We start from the raw sequence: 12,373 nt of genomic DNA, 5'->3' as shown, positions 1-12,373 counted from the left end.
CTCGTGCTCGCGCAAGTTCATTATAAGGACAATATTGACAAGAGGCATTACAAAACCTTTACACACCCCCACGGGCATTTCTTGATTCCTCGCAGGGAACAAAAGACAAGAACTTAGGGAGTCCCAACTACGCGTGCCCCTGAGGATGACGCCATCATCAATAGTGGGCCACCAGAGGCCGGCGCCAACCTCATCCAGATCAGCGGCGACGGCGACCTGATGCTGCAGCCCTGCTCCGGGCTAGGCGAGAGCTTGGGGGCACGTAGCCGTCGCCGCTCGTCTCCAGAGTCTCGTAAAGCTCGGGAGAGTTGCTGGACCACCAGGAGTCGCCACTGTCGCTGGAGGAGCTGCAGGCGAGGCCTGCGGCAGGCCCAGCGCCCGCCGCTGCGCCGACCTGGTGACCTCCTTCAGGGCAGCACTCCAGATGGCGGCCTCCCTCGTCGAAGACATTGAAGAGCAGCATGGAGGCGCCATCGTACTCGAAGTGGATCGCGAGGGTGCCCTCCACGTGGCAGACTCGGGCAATCTCGCCCCAGCCTCGGGTCATGAAGATCCTCCCGGAGGTAATGACTTCAATCTCCGCTCCAGTCGCCGGGGCGTCGCAGTTGGCGTGGTGCAGCCAAAGCTCGAGAGGGCCCCTCAGCGGCATCTCGGCGGTGAAGAACTACGGGAAGAGAATCCAAGTTCTCGAGGGCATCGCCACCCACAACACGAACTCACGCGAGGAGTCCGCCGCATGGACCCCTGGGGCGACGGCGTGCGCCTCCGCGGCACGACAGCCACGGCCCTAGCGCGGGCGGTGGCGCTCATTGCTGCCTCTTGAGCACTGCGTTGGATTTCCCCGAAGAGGAGAGGATGATGCAGCAAAGTAGTGTAAGTATTTCCCACAGTTTTTGAGAACCAAGGTATCAATCCAGTAGGAGGCTACGCGCGAGTCCCTCGTACCTACACAAAAACAATAGCTCAACGCAACCAACGCGCTTAGGGGTTGTCAATCCCTTACGGTCACTTACGAAAGTGAGATCTGATAGAGATGATAAATAATATTTTTTGGTATTTTTGGTATAGAGATGCAAAGTAAAAAGTAAAAGCAAAGTAAAAGCAAAGCAATAATAAAGTGATGGAGATTGATATGATGAGAAAGAGACCCGGGGGCCATAGGTTTCACTAGTGGCTTCTCTCAAGAGCATAAGTATTCTACGGTGGGTGAACAAATTACTGTTGAGCAATTGACAGAATTGAGCATAGTTATGAGAATATCTAGTTATGATCATGTATATAGGCATCACGTCCGAGACAAGTAGACCGACTCCTGCCTGCATCTACTACTATTACTCCACTCATCAACCGCTATCCAACATGCATCTAGAGTATTAAGTTAAAAACAGAGTAATGCCTTAAGCAAGATGACATGATGTAGAGGGATAGACTCATGCAATATGATAAAAACCCCATCTTGTTATCCTCGATGGCAATGATACAATGCGTGCCTTGCTGCCCCTTCTGTCGCTGGGAAAGGACACCGCAAGATCGAACCCAAAGCTAAGCACTTCTCCCATGGCAAGAACAACCAATTGTAACACCCTCGATGCGACTATAGCTCCCAAGAGGCCATCACGGTAACACACTTAGTTGATTCATTTTAATTAAGTTAAGGTTTAAGTTATCTACAACCGGACATTAACAAATTCCCATCTGCCCATAACAGCAGGCACGGCTTTCGAAAGTTCAAATCCCTGCAGGGGAGTCCCAACTTAGCCCATGACAAGCTCTTACGGTCAACGAAGGAATAGACCTCCTCCCAAGACGTTCCGATCAGACTCGGTATCTCGATTCTTCAAGACACTTCGACAGGTTAAAACAAGACCAGCAACACCACCCGAATGTGCCGACAAATCCCGATAGGAGCTGCACATATCTCGTTCTCAGGGCACACTCAGATGAGACTAGCTACGAGTAAAACCAACCCTCAAGTTTCCCCGAGGTGGCCCCGCAGGCAGCTCAGTTCGGACCAACACTCAAAGGAGCACTGGCCCGGGGGGGTTTAAATAAGATGACCCTCGGGCTCCGGAAACCTAAGGGAAAAGAGGCTAGGTGACAAATGGTAAAACCAAGGTTGGGCATTGCTGGAAAAGCTTTAATCAAGGTGAACTATCAAGGGGTTCCCATTATAACCCAACCGCGTAAGGAACGCAAAATCCGGGAACATAACACCGATATGACGGAAACTAGGGCGGCAAGAGAGGAACAAAACACTAGGCGAGAGGCCAAGCCTTCCACCCTTTACCAAGTATATAGATGCATTAAGATAACAAGATAATATATAATGATATCCCAACAAGTAAATAAATGTTCCAACAAGGAACGGCCTTCAATCTTCACCTGCAACTAGCAACGCTATAAGAGGGGCTGAGCAAAGCGGTAACATAGCCAATCAACGGTTTGCTAGGACATGGTAGGTTAGAGGTTTGACATGGCAATTTGGGAGGCTTGAAAGCAAATGGTAGGCATTGTAGCATTGGCATAGCAAAAGAGCGAGCAAACTAGCATAGCAAAGATAGTAGTGATTTCGAGGGTATGATCATCTTGCCTGCACAGTTGTCAGAGTTGACTGGATCCTTGAAAGCAAACTCAACGGGCTCCTCGTTAGCAAACTCGTCTCACGTCTCTACCCAAACAAGACAAACAAGCAACAAGGACACAATCAACCACGTGCAAGGATCAAACAATATGATGCAAACATGGTATGCTATGCGGGATGCGATGCGGGATGCATATGCAAGATTTGACAGGAAATGCAAGAACCTGGCCTCAACTTGGAATCCAAGTGTGCCACTGGAAAGATGAGATGAAATCGCTCGAAAACGATATAAAGAACGTCGGAATCGGAGTTACGGTTTGGAAATGGCAAGCGATTCAAAAATGACACCGGTCTGCGATTTACAGCAAGTAGCCATCTAAATGCAATGAGATGAACATGCTACAGCACCCAAACATGACAACAAAATACATGGCAGGTATGAATTCAAGATGCTTAACAAAAGTCTAGCACTGAGCTACGGCCAATTCATCCATTAACAGGTTCAAACAAGCATGGTAAAAATGCATATGACAAACAGATATCAGACTTAGTGAAATTAACACTTGTCTGGAATTTTAGATCAGGTAGCACTCTTCGGAGCAACAAAACTACATGCTACAGGACCTGAACATGGAAAAATAAAGCATGGCATGGAGCTACTCAAAGATATTAACAAAAGTCCCTTAGTGACCTTGAGACAAAAGGGAACAGAAAATACAATTGCAAGCACGTGAACATGGCAAAAACATAATCAGTTTTCAGACTTAGTGAAAACTGGCACATGCTGAAACATAACTCAAGTAGGCATGTTTACGAGCTCGATGCACTCACTACGGTGCAAGACATGATAAGCTAAGCATACATCTATCAAGAACACACAAAATTCAAGCTATACATGGCAAGAACAATAGCATAGCATGCACGGATCAACTACAACATCATCGGCAAAATTGCAAACAAGTTGACAATCTGCCCGGATTCACAAAGTAGCAAAAGTAGAGCTCGATTGACTCAAGCTAAGGTGCTCCATAATTGCAAAAAAAGACATGTATGGATAGAGCACTACAAGATTAACAAAACATCCTTACTGATCATCCTCAAAAGAGGCACGGATCACTAGGAAACAACATGAACGTATGGCAACATGAGATAAACAGATCAAGGACTTGGTGGAAATGCTAAGTCCCTGAAAACAGAATTACCAAGTGCACCACTTTGCAAGCTTGTGCTAGTCACCACACACATCACAAAAATACATGGGTTGCACCTCTGGAAAGATGACAAAACCCTTAACAAAACATATGTAGAACTCATGGGCATATCATGCACACATTAATCATGGCAAAAATGACAAAAAGCTAAATGGAGTAGCAGATCTGACAATTATCTCAAGTAGCCCTCTTCTAACAGCATTTCGGGCATCAAGATGAACTCAAATAAAAATGATGCAATGTAATGAAATGATGTACTCTCTGAGACGAACATTTTGATATGCTATATGCATGAATCGGATCTACGGATGTAAAGTTACGAGGCTATGAACATGAGCACTTGGATCTGGAATTTTTGGGACTAGGAGGAAAAATCAACCCCGAGATAAAAGTCAACGGAGCACGGAAGTCGAGGCGGTGGCGGATCTCTCCGGAGCCGGCCGGGACTTCGCCTGAGAGGGGGCGGGGAGGCAGATCCGGAGCTCCCTCGGCCGGATCCCGACGGCGGCGAGGTAGAGGATGGCCGGCGAGGTCGGCGGCTCGCGGTGGCGCCGGGCGGAGGCGGCGAGGCGCGCGGCGGAGCGGCGACCGGCCGGGCGGCGGGCGCGCGCCGGCGGGGAGGCGGCGCGGAGGCGGCGGCGGCCGGCTCGGAGGAGGAGGCAGCGGTGGAGAGGTGGCTGCGGGCCGCGGGGGCCTCGGCTGGGCCGCGCGGGCCTCGGGCGGTGGCGGCGGCGGCTTGCCACGTGGCAGGCGGCGGTTGGCGGCGGCGGATCCGTCCGGTCCGGACGGACAATGTCCGGCGCGCGCGAGGGGACGATCTAGGGTTTCGGGGGGGAAGAAGAAGGAGATTTTTGGAGGATGTTTATATAGGCATAGAGGGAGCTAGGAGAGTCCAAATGAGGTGCGGTTTTCGGCCACGCGACCGTGATCGAACGCTCTAGACGATGGAGCAGGCTTAGGTGGGTTTTGGGCCAAATTGGAGGGGTGTTGGGCTGCAACACACACGAGGCCTTTTTGGTCCCTCGGTTAACCGTTGGAGTATCAAACGAAGTCCAAATGATACGAAACTTGACATGCGGTCTACCGGTAGTAAACCGAGGCCGCTTGGCAAGTCTTGGTCCAATCCGGAAATGTTTAATCCTCACACAGGAAAGAAAGCTAGAAATGGCCACCGAATGAGAACGAAGCGCCGGAATGCAAAACGGACAACGGGGAAAATGCTCGAATGCATGAGATGAACACGTATGCAAATGCAATGCACATGATGACATGATATGAGATGCATGACAACAACAACACACGGAGACAAAGACCCGAACCCGAGAAAATAAATTAACTTAACGCCGGAAACGGCAAGAGTTGGAGTACAAATTGGGAAAGTTACATCCGGGGTGTTACACCAATCTAGTAGGCCAAACCAAACTGATAATTCGAAGAGACTTGCAAAGATAACCAACCATACATAAAAGAATTCAGAGAAGATTCAAATATTATTCATAGATAGACTTGATCATAAACCCACAATTCATCGGTCTCAACAAACACACCACAAAAGAAGATTACATCGAATAGATCTCCACGAGAGGGGGAGAACATTGTATTGAGATCCAAAAAGAGAGAAAAAGCCATCTGGCTGTTAACTATGGACCCGTAGGTCTGAAGTAAACTACTCACACTTCATCGAAGGGGCTTGGATGATGATGTAGAAGCCCTCCGTGATCGATGCCCCCTCCAGCGGAGCTCCGGAACAGGCCCCAAGATGGGATCTCATGGATATAGAAAGTTGCGGTGGTGGAATTAGGTTTTTGGCTTCGTATCTGATCATTTGGGGGTACATGGATATATAGGAGGAAGAAGTACGTCGGTGGAGCTTCGAGGGGCCCACGAGGCAGGGGGCGCGCCCTAGGGGGGCGCCCTCCACCCTCGTGACCGCCTCGTGGCTTTCTTGACGGAGGGTCCAAGTCTCCTGGATCTTATCTGATGAGAAAATCACGTTTCCGAAGGTTTCATTCCGTTTGGACTCCGTTTGATATTCCTTTTCTTTGAAACCCTAAAACAGGCAAAAAACAGCAATTCTGGGCTGGGCCTTCAGTTAATAGGTTAGTCCCAAAAATAATATAAAAGTGGATAATAAAGCCCAATAATGTCCAAAACAGTAGATAATATAGCATGGAGCGATCAAAAATTATAGATGCGTTGGAGACATATCAAGCATCCCCAAGCTTAATTCCTGCTCGTCCTCGAGTAGGTAAATTATAAAAATAGAATTTTTGATGCGGAGTGCTACTTGGCATAATTTGAATGTAAATATTCTTAATTGTGGTATGAATATTTAGATTCAAAAGATTCAAGACAAAAGTTTATGTTGACATAAAAATAATAATACTTCAGGCATACTAACAAAGCAATTATGTCTTCTCAAAACAACATGGCCAAAGAAAGCTATCCCTACAAAATCATATAGTCTGGCTATGCTCTATCTTCACCACACAAAGTATTTAAATCATGCACAACCCCGATGACAAGCCAAGCAATTGTTTCATACTTTTGACATTTTCAAAACGTTTTCGATATTCACGCAATACATGAGCGCGAGCCATGGATATAGAACTATATGTGGAATAGAATGGTGGTTGTGGAGAAGACAAAAATAGGGGAAGATAGTCTCACATCAACTAGACGTATCAATGAGCTATGGAGATGTCCATCAATAGATATCAATGTGAGTGAGTAGGGATTGCCATGCAACGGCTGCACAAGAGCTATAAGTATATGAAAGCTCAACAAAAGAAACTATGTGGGTGTGCATCCAACTCGCTCTTGCTCACGAAGACCTAGGGCATTTTGAGGAAGCCCATCATTGGAATATACAAGGCAAGTTCTATAATGAAAAATTCCCACTAGTATAAGAAAGTGACAGAATGAGAGACTCTCTATCATGAAGATCATGGTGCTACTTTGAAGCTCAAGTGTGGTTAAAGGATAGTAACATTGTCCCTTCTCTCTTTTTCTCTCATTTTTTTGGGCCTTCTCTTTTTTTATGGTCTCTTTTTTTCGTCCGGAGTCTCATCCCAACTTGTGGGGGAATCATAGTCTCCATCATCCTTTCTTCACTTGGGACAATGCTCTAAAAATGATGATCATCACACTTTTTATTTTTCTTACAACTCAACAATTACAACTCAATACTTAGAACAAAATATGACTCTAAATGAATGCCTACGGCGGTATACCGGGATATGCAATGAATCAAGAGTGACATGTACGAAAGAATTATGAATGGTGGCTTTGCCACAAATACGATGTCAACTACATGATCATGCTAGCAATATGACAATGATGGAGCGTGTCATAATGAACGGAACGGTGGAAAGTTGCATGGCAATATATCTCGGAATGGCTATGGAAATGCCATGATAGGTAGGTATGATGGCTGTTTTGAGGAAGGTATTTGGTGGGTGTATGATACCGGCGAAAAGTGCACGGTATTAGAGAGGCTAGCAATGGTGGAAGGAAGGAAAGTGCGTATAATCCATGGACTCAACATTAGTCATAAAGAACTCATATACTTATTGCAAGAATCTAGAAGTTATCAAAGCAAAGTATTAGGCGCATGCTCCTAGGGGGATAGATTGGTAGGAAAAGACCATCGCTCGTCCCTGACCGCCACTCATAAGGAAGACAATCAATAAATAAATCATGCTCCGACTTCATCACATAACGCTTCACCATATGTACATGCTACGGGAATCACAAACTTTAACACAAGCATTTCTCAAATTCACAACTACTCAACTAGCATGACTCTAATATCACCATCCTCATATCTCAAAACAATTATCAAGCATCAATTTTTTCTTAGTATTCAACGCACTCAAAAGAAAGTTTTGCAAATCTTGAATACCAAGCATATTTATTATTAAGCAAATTACCATGCTATTAAGACTCCCAAAATAATCTAAGTGAATCATGAGAGATCAATAGTTTCTATAAAACAAATCCACCATCGTGCTCTAAAAGATATAAGTGAAGCACTAGAGCAAAATTATATAACTCAAAAGATATAAGTGAAGCACATAGAGTATTCTATCAAATTCCAAATTATGTATGGCTCTCTCAAAAGGTGTGTACAGCAAGGAAGATTGTGGTAAAATAATAAGCAAAGACTCAAATCATAAAAGACGCTCCAAGCAAAACACATATCATGTGGTGAATAAAAATATAGCTCCAAGTAAAGTTATCGATAGAAGTAGACGAAAGAGGGGATGCCTTCCGGGGCATCCCCAAGCTTTGGATTTCAGGCGTCCTTAGATTATCTTGGGGGTGCCATGGGCATCCCCAAGCTTAGTCTCTTTCCACTCCTTGTTCCATAATCCATCAAATCTTTACCCAAAACTTGAAAACTTCACAACACAAAACTTAAAGTAGAAAATCTCGTGAGCTCCGTTAGCGAAAGAAAACAAAAGACCACTTCAAGGTACTGTAATTAACTCATTATTTATTTATATGGGTGTTAAACCTACTGTATTCCAACTTCTCTATGGTTTATAAACTATTTTACTAGCCATAGATTCATCAAATAAGCAAACAACACACGAAAAACAGAATCTGTCAAAAACAGAACAGTCTGTAGTAATATGTAGCTAGCGCCAGATCTGGAACCCCAAAAATTCTAAAATAAATTTCTGGACGTGAGTAATTTATCTATTAATCATCTGAAAAATAATTAACTAAATATCACTCTCCAAATAAAAATGACAGCAGTTCTCGTGAGCGCTAAAGTTTCTGTTTTTTACAGCAAGTTCAACAAGACTTTCCCCAAGTCTTCCCAACGGTTCTACTTGGCAAAAACACTAATTAAACAAAAAAAACACAACCAAAACAGAGGCTAAATAATTTATTTATTACTAAACAGGAGCAAAAAGCAAGTAATAAAAATAAAATTGGGTGCCTCCCAACAAGCGCTATCGTTTAACGCCCCTAGCTAGGCATAACAAGCAAGAATAGATCTAGGTATTGCCATCTTTGATAGGAAATCCATAAGTGGCTCTCATGATAGATTCATATGGTAATTTTATTTTATTTCTAGGGAAGTGTTCCATGCCCTTTTTTAATGGGAATTGGAATCTAATATTCCCTCTTCATATCAATAATTGCACCAACCGTTCTAAGGAAAGGTCTACCGAGAATAATAGGGCAAGAAGGATTGCAATCTATATCAAGAATGATAAAATCTACAGGCACATAATTCGTATTTGCAACAATAAGAACATCATTAATTCTTCCCATAGGTTTATTAATAGTGGAATCCGCAAGATGCAAGTTTAGAGAGCAATCATCAAAATCACGGAAATCTAGCAAATCACACAAAGTTTTGGGAATAGTAGAGACACTAGCACCCAAATCACACAAAGCATAAAACTCATGATCTTTAATTTTAATTTTAATAGTTGGTTCCCACTCATCATAAAGTTTTCTAGGGATAGAAACTTCCAATTCAAGTTTTTCTTCACAAGATTGCATCAAGGCATCAACGATATGTTTAGTAAACGCTTTATTTGACTATAAGCGTGAGGAGAATTTAGCACGGGTTGCAACAAGGAAATACAATCAATCAAAGAGAAATTTTCATAGTTAAATTCCTTGAAGTCCATAATATTGGGTTTAGCAACATCTAGGGTTTTAATTTCTTCAATCCCACTTTTATCAAATTTAGCATCAAGATCAAAAAATTCAGAATTCTTGGAATGCCTTCTAGGTAAAGGTGGATCATATTTAGTCCCATCATTATCAAGATTCATATTGCAAAACAAAGATTTAATAGGGGACACATCAATAACTTTTAGATCTTCATCATTATTTTCATAGGAATCCGGTTTAGCGGCCATCTTATTGACTAAGGTAGCTTGCATATCCAAAATTTCAGCAGTTAATTTTTCAAGACGAGAAATTTGGGATCTTATACCATCAAATTCTTTAGACATATCATCGAGCTCTTTATTCATATAACTCATAAAACCTTTTTGTTCCTTAAGCTCATTTCTAAAGAAATTATTATGCTCAAATTGCAAAACCATAAACTTCCTAACGTTGTTTTCGATCTCCTCTAACCTTTTAAGGTGAAGATCACCGAATCTAGGAAGAGCCATCGCGACAAACAAGCAAACTAACACACAAGCAAACAAGAAGTCAAATGGGCAAAAAGAGGCAAATAGAGAGGGAGGATAGAGGGAGAGAGGGCGAATAAAATGGCAAGGGTGAAGTGGGGGGAGAGGAAAACGAGAGGCAAATGGCAAATAATGTAATGTGGGAGATAGGGATTGTGATGGGTACTTGGTATGTTGACTTTTGTGCAGACTCCCCGGCAACGGTGCCAGAAATTCTTCTTGCTACCTCTTGAGCATTGCGTTGGATTTCCCTGAAGAGGAGAGGATGATGCAGCAAAGTAGCGTAAGTATTTCCCTCAGTTTTTGAGAACCAAGGTATCAATCCAGTAGGAGGCTACGCGTGAGTCCCTCGTACCTACACAAAAACAATAGCTCAACGCAACCAACGCAATTAGGGGTTGTCAATCCCTTCACGGTCACTCACGAAAGTGAGATCTAATAGAGATGATAAATAATATTTTTTTGGTATTTTTGGTATAGAGATGCAAAGTAAAAAGTAAAAGCAAAGTAAAAGCAAAGCAATAATAAAGTGATGGAGATTGATATAATGAGAAAGAGACCCGGGGGCCATAGGTTTCACTAGTGGCTTCTCTCAAGAGCATAAGTATTCTACGGTGGGTGAACAAATTACTGTTGAGCAATTGACATAATTGGGCATAGTTATGAGAATATCTAGGTATGATCATGTATATAGGCATCACGTCAGAGACAAGTAGACCGACTCCTGTCTGCATCTACTACTATTACTCCACTCATCGACCGCTATCCAGCATGCATCTAGAGTATTAAGTTAAAAACAGAGTAACGCTTTAAGCAAGATGACATAATGTAGAGGGATAGTTTCATGCAATATGATAAAAAAAACATCTTGTTATCCTCGATGGCAATGATACAATACGTGCCTTGCCGCCCCTTCTGTCACTAGGAAAGGACACCGCAAGATCAAACCCAAAGCTAAGCACTTCTCCCGTGGCAAGAACAACCAATCTAGTAGGCCAAACCAAACTGATAATTTGAAGAGACTTGCAAAGATAACCAATCATACATAAAAGAATTCAGACAAGATTCAAATATTATTCATAGATAGACTTGATCATAAACCCACAATTCATCGGTCTCAACAAACACACCGCAAAAGAAGATTACATCGAATAGATCTCCACGAGAGAGGGGGAGAACATTGTATTGAGATCCAAAAAGAGAGAAAAAGCCATCTAGCTACTAACTATGGACCCGTAGGTCTGAAGTAAACTACTCACACTTCATCGGAGGGGCTTGGAGGATGATGTAGAAGCCCTCCGTGATCGATGCCCCCTCCGGCGGAGCTCCGAAACAGGCCCCAAGATGGTATCTCGTGGATACAGAAAGTTGCGACGGTGGAATTAGGTTTTTGGCTCCATATCAGATCGTTTGGGGTACGTGGATATATATAGGAGGAAGAAGTACGTCGGTGGAGCTTCGAGGGGCCCACGAGGCAGGGGGCGCGCCCTAGGGGGGGCGCGCCCTCCCCCCTCGTGACCGCCTCGTGGCTTTCTTGACGGAGGGTCCAAGTCTCCTAGATCTTATCTGATGAGAAAATCATGTTTCCGAAGGTTTCATTCCATTTGGACTCCGTTTGATATTCCTTTTCTTCGAAACCCTAAAACAGGCAAAAACCAGCAATTCTGGGCTGGGCCTCCGGTTAATAGGTTAGTCCCAAAAATAATATAAAAGTGGATAATAAAGCCCAATAATGTCCAAAACACTAGATAATATAGCATGGAGCAATCAAAAATTATAGATACATTGGAGACGTATCACTCATCGCTCCTCCCTCCGAACTCATCAGCGTGAGCATACAAGGGCAACGGGTACCTAGGAGGCGACCTCTCATACCAAGGCCGCGACCATCTCGCGGCGATGAGACCTCCTCTTCTTCGGCGGGAGCAGCTCGGGCTCGTTGAGGGGAGCCTTGCCCTTCTCTGCGACCGAGAACCTCCGAATCTGCGCCATGACTGCACCAGCAAGGAGTGGAGCAAGGAAGGAGAAGCAAGTAAAATGGGAAGAGATGGACGACGGGAGCTCCGCCCCCCTCCTATTTATAGCCCAGGAGAGGCCAACCGCCGGCCTCCATGATCTAAGGTAATAATGATGGTTTTTCCTTACATGTCGTAGGGACTTATCAAGTCGGGCAGTTGCCGAGGCAGCGTGGGGAAGCGGAGACGCCCACGTCCAATCCACCGCCACGCGTCGACCAAGGCCGCAGGCTATTGGGGCCCGCAGCGCTCCGCGCTTGCCCTTTGGCTTCGCCTTGAAGCCAATCCCGAGCGCGCCTTGGGCTCGGGGGCTACTGTCGGCGTTCTAGGAATGGGGGTCCCCAGATTTTCCTGCCTGCGGCCCATGGCGTGGCTCTGCGAGCGGGCCCGTACGGCCCA

The sequence above is a fragment of the Triticum urartu genome, chromosome 3A (assembly GCF_056163025.1).
Source record: "Triticum urartu cultivar PI428250 chromosome 3A, HENAU_Tu73, whole genome shotgun sequence".
Taxonomy (NCBI): Eukaryota; Viridiplantae; Streptophyta; class Magnoliopsida; order Poales; family Poaceae; genus Triticum; species Triticum urartu.
This window is presented reverse-complemented; position numbering follows the sequence as displayed.